This window comes from Enhydra lutris, unplaced genomic scaffold (genome assembly GCF_002288905.1).
Source record: "Enhydra lutris kenyoni isolate GAN:26980312 unplaced genomic scaffold, ASM228890v2 scaffoldscaffold68, whole genome shotgun sequence".
NCBI lineage: Eukaryota > Metazoa > Chordata > Mammalia > Carnivora > Mustelidae > Enhydra > Enhydra lutris.
Window position 1 is genome coordinate 13,431,738 of NW_019154152.1, and position 5,660 is coordinate 13,437,397.

Genomic DNA, 5,660 nt, shown 5'->3' on the forward strand with positions numbered 1-5,660 from the left:
GGGCTGCTTGGGTTGCAAGGAATAGCGACCCACTGAGGTACTGTGGGGAGATGGGAGATGGCAAGAGGATTTTGATGTCAGGGTCTAAACTGCACGTCTGCTGGCCTAAGCAGGCTCTCCAGAGCCCTCTCCAGGCACATCCCTAGCTCCCAGCTCAGGCCCTCCTAGTCCCATGACTCAGCCTTCTGCTCATCTGTACTCTTTTCTGCCCACCCTCTGGGCCTCCCACGTAAGCCCCCACAAAACAAAATCAATTACATCAACAAGCATTTTGGTTGCAGGGACCACAGGCTCTCTCTCAGGCCATTTTAGGAGTCCTTCTCTGGGGTGCGGGGATGGGCCAGAGGAGAAATGCATGGCCTGGAACTGGGAAGGGCTCAGACACCAAGGTCACTCCACATGGCCCATCCTCCTCCACTTTCATCCATTTATTGTCATGATGGGGCCCAGGCCAGACCCCTGGAGGGAGCATTCAGACAGACTGAGCTATTCACCACTGGTGAGCTGATCACCTCATAGACAGACTCTTTCCAGAGGCCACCTCAGGGCTCCAGGGAAGCCGTGAGCTGGTGCTCTTCCTACCTCTAGTCTCATTGGTGGCCTCCCCAGTGCAAACACTTGCCCAGCAGTGCGTCTTTGAAAGGGGGTGGGGTAACATAATTGTTTCACCAGAAGGAAATGTTGGGCAGAGAAGGTAGGGCTGTGAATACCCTTAGTGCCTTCAGATTGGGTTTGCCTCTACTGACCCTGGAGTCCCCCTTGGGGGCAGTATTCCTGAGCCAGGCCACCTCTTAGGGCAATTAGTCTCCCTTAGGTCTAACCTAGAGTTGGGTGCCTTTGTCTTAAGTGTGGCTAGGATGGAAGGGGCATATAATTCAAGACTGGCAAGTTATGGGTCCAAAGTGGCCATTTTCGTCAGAAGGCACTGTGCAGGTAGCAGCTCTCTGAGACAGGGGATGCCTCTCTTTTGCAGATGGATCTCAGAGTCTGTGGGCAGAATGGAACAGCCAGTTTTTCCCTGGGCCCACGGTCAGAGACCTGTCAGCCCACAAGGTGTGTGATAAATGGGGACTCAGGCAAGCATTGCATCATGGAAAGTTCTGGGCAGCAAGTGGAAAGATGTAGATGTGGTGAGGCAGCACTGTGGGTGTGGGGGAAATGGCTGGAGTGAATGGGCAGACCCCAGATAAACTCACCTGGAATGAGCCCACTACAGAGTAGAATTGACTGTGGCATCAAAAGACGAAGAAATGGTAGCCAGGTCCATACCCAGGGTGAGCTTGGGGATCTAGATCATAGGGAGACAATGCCCAGGGGCTGTTGTGAGTGACCCAGCACAGCCAGACTCCTTAGAAGGAGGTCACATGTCTTCACATCTGCTGAGCACCATGACCCCTCCCTGCTATGAAACCTGAATGGGGCCTGTGTGAAGGCCAGGAAGATGACAGCTCTGGCCTTACCTTCCCATTCCAGGAATAAGCATTTGTATGCAGCTCGATGCATCCATGGGGAGAGCTATGGAGAACAGGGTAGAAGCTACCCAGTAGGGAGTAGCCAGCCTTCCCATACCCTCCATGAGGGCCAGGATCTACCTATGTCACGTGTCCAGGAGATGCCACTGAGTCCTTCAGAAACAAAACACAACAGGGTAATATGGTGATTCTGGTCATGGGGCCTCCTGGTGCCCTCTTAGCTCTCATCCATGGGGACATCCAGAAGAGGAGGTTTCCAGGACTGAGTGACTGGCCTCCTTCAAGCCATCCCCACTGATTTAGAAAGAATCCAAGGCCTCCTGAGGCAAAATAGGGAAGCTCCAGTCCCAACTCTACTGGGTGACCTCAGGAAAGTTATTACTGCCTGAGCCTCAGTTTCCTCAAATACAGCCTGGAGAACACAATATGTGTTGTTTTGTGAGTTTACGTAAAAGCACCTTGAACGCAGCGGAGTTCTGTGCATATCTGAGCAGTTCTTGCTATTAGACTGGAATAGGGGTTACCAAAAATCAGGGCCTGCCTGTCCAGTTTACCATTGCATACCCAGTGTCTGGCACAAAAGAGGTACTCAGTAAATCTTTTCTAAATAAACCAGCAATGGAAAAGGAGCATTTTGAGCCTCATTACTAATGACAGTCATTCCATCAGCCAGCAGAGAGGCAGGCCTCTGAGAAGGGCAGGAGGTCAGTAGACCCAAGTTTCAGCCCAGTCTTGCCACTGACTTGCTGAGGAATCCAGAACAAGTCACATCACTAGGCCAGGCCTCAGCCTCCTCATTTGCTCAGTGAAAGGGTTGGATAAGAGGAGTTCTCAGGTAGCTTCTTGGTGCTCTGGTCCTGAGGATTTGCTGGGGGTGACCATGTGCTCACCCGTCTGGATTCATGGTGACCATAGGACCACTCTCCTGGCCCTGCCCTTCTCCCCTTGTGTTTCCTTTCTTCTTCTTGGTATTTTTTACTCTGATGGGGCTATCTTTACTCACAAGAGTTTAAATGCTGCTTTGGCCTTTTGTGCATATGTACCCTACCACCCCCATGCCCAGTTGGAGGAATCTCCCTATGGGCAGCACTGTCTCCCGCACCCACCTTAGGTAAGACTGTCTTCCCTCTCTGCCTGCACGTCCCACCCCATTCAGATTGGGACAGGCCTCATCTTCTCTCTGGGTCTCTCTCCCTAGGACTGGACCCAGAGCTGCAGCCACCCTCACGATGGGTGGGGGAGGGCAGAGTGACATGCTTGCTGACAGACTGAGGTGGTGCTCTGAGGGGAGCAGGCCAAAAGCCGCAAAGGTGCAGCCAGTGCCAGGTGGGCCTTGCCAGCCGGAGCTATTTTTAGAAGACATGTTTGCAAATTTTGTGTTAATAGTGTCTCTGTCCAAGCTCTGGCTCCCAGGACTTAGAGAGGGAGAGAGTCTTAGAGAAACCCTCCCTCCTTGTTCTCCTCCCCCCCATTCGTGCTCTCCTCCTCATAGGTGGCTGGGATTAGGAGGGGATAGCCATCTGTGTGTAGACCCATGCACATGGTGGGGAGGGCAGGGGTAGGGGTGGAAGAAGACACAGGCTTAGAACGCAGGTTGCTAGGGTCCAGTCTTAGAGGGGTGGAAGGATCTCCGGCCACAGGTCACCTCTGTCAGTGCCCACGTCCCTAGATGGGCACTGTCAATTGCCTGGTCTGTCAGTTCACTGTTAAGCAGTGAACTTGAGCCCCCACCAGGGTTCTGTATCTCTCTGACGACACCCACCATCACACCATGTTTTCCAGACAGGACTAAACTGAGCCTGTTCTGACCTAGGTTGAGCTCTGATCCCAGTGCATCTTCCTGGCCCACTCCATCAAGGGAGGGGACTGGCAGGTGGCAGAGAGGGAAGAGAGGCCCATAGAGCACCCCCTCTGAGGGGCCGTGATCTGACCAGGATGGCAAGGACATCTAGCACATTATTACCCCTGTGATGGGTATTCTGAAGGACTAATTGGGTGGGTGCTGAGAGAGTAGAACTTGCTCTGAGCTGACAGCGGAAGTATGAGCAGCAGTCAGGTGAAAAGTGGGTGGAAGAGAGATCCCTGTGGCCAGAGCAGACTCTTGTCACAGGAGACTGGAGTGTACGGGCCCAGAGCAGGAACCTCAGGTTCAGTGATTCTGTGACCATGGAGGCAGGGGATCCCTCCAAACACATAGTACTTCCAAGAAGGAGGCTCCCATCTTTTCCTGGTCCTCTCCCATCCACACAGACCTGAACCCCACCCCATCCCCAGTGCCCCAGACAGCCGAGTGTGGAAGGGGCCACTGTGACTAGCCTGGGATCCTAAAGACCAGGACTGGAAGGGACCTCAGAGAGCCACCAGTGGTTGTGTTAGAACTCTGCTTGAATACCCCCCTGCTGGAGAGCTCATTCTCATAGACAACTTCATAAGAGGGTGAGCAAGCTCTGATTAGGAAAATTCCTGCTTACCTGTGAGTTCCCAGCTGGCCCTAGCCTTGCTCTGCTGGGAGACAGCCTCCTGTAACTTATGGAGTCACAGGCTTGGATCATTTGCTTGCACATTTAGAGCTGTGTGACCGTAGGCAAGGCGCTCAACCTCCCCAGGCTTCATCTGTAAAATGGGGATATTAATGAAGTTGGGAGGACTGAATACAACGAAGTGGGGGGGGGAGCCTCAGCGGGGGGTTTGGGACACAGTAAGCGCTCAATAAACCTTAATTCTCAGGAATTATTAGGGTAGCATCATGACCACGTGATCCACGGGGACACTGAGGCCCGGAACGGGACGGGACCGGTGGGCAGGGGTGGCCCCACGGGGGCGAGGGCAGCCGAGCGGGGAGCAGCGCGCAGCCAGGCCGAGCGGGGGCGAACGGCCATGGCCTCAGGGGCCCTCTCCCGGCTCCGGCCCCCCTCGCAGCCCGGGCACCGCTCGGCTGCCGCGCTTTACGAGCAAAAACAAACACGTCCCACAAGCGGCCCCTGTGCGGCGCGGCCCCGCGCCCGCCAGCGCCGCCGCCGCCCGGTCAAAGCCGGCTTTGTGCCCGCCCCGCCGCCCCCGCGGCCCAGGCGATTTTAATTAGTGTCTGGGTCTGCGCCGGGAGATGGAAATCAAAGCCCCCGTTCTTCCAGCGCCCTAGCCCCGACCCCCGCCTCCTGCCTGCGGATCCCCAGGCTCCGCGTACCCCTGCTGGCAGCCGCGGGAAGTGGAGCCCTCCCGGAGCCGCTGCCTAGAGTTCGAATCGCGCCTTTTACAGCGCACGCGCCTGGGGCACGTTATGGGCGCACCGAGCCTCAGTTTCCCCCGTAATCATAGCCCTTGTCTCTGGCAGCCGGCACCTAAAATGTTGTTGGGAGGGCTGATGAGGTCTGACTCGGCCAAGCAGCCACCGGAGGCTTGGGGAGGAGGAGAAGGCCTTGAGGGGAAAGGCTGCACAGTGGACAGCGCTCCAAGTCCGAATTTTTGACCCATATGCTCTTCAGGGCTTCTTAAAGGGGTAGTCCTGTTGGACCTTAAGTTCTGCCTTATTTAAATAAGGTGCTTATTTAAAATGCCAAAACTCGGCCCCACTCCACAGAATCAGAATCTTTGGGCTTGAAGCCTCAAAACCCACAATTTGAATAATCCCTGTGTTGCTTCTGGTACATTAATGTGGGATGTGCAAAGGATGAAGGAGCCATCTCCTGTAAGAAAAAAAATCCTTCCCATCTCCCCAGCACCACAACTGAAGTGGGACATTTGAGCCCACCACTTAGCTTCATTCCCCTTACAGAGAGTCCTCCAGGATCTCAGTGTCCTTGCTCTCAAAATGGGTACAACCTCACTCATCCACCCTCCTTCCTTGGGGTTTGGGAGAATCAAAGATGTCCTTGAGTGGAAAAGGCCGTTAGAAGCAGGAAAACTCCTAACAGCCCCCTCTCCCACACTCTGCCATTAATACCTCTCAAGGCATTTTGGTGCAGGGCTGCTGCTGCTCAACACCCTGCTGTGGTTCCCAGTTGCCTTCAAACTACGACTTAGACTCCTTATCCAAGTGTTGCAAAGTGGGTCCTGGCCACACCTCCTGCCTGCTTTCTCACCGTCCCTGTCTTGGTCTGAAGCCGCCCTCCATCCCCACCTCATCTCAGACACCTGCACTTTCTTGCTTCCTTGAGTTTGCCCAAGCTGTTCCTTCCCTGGAAATATGCC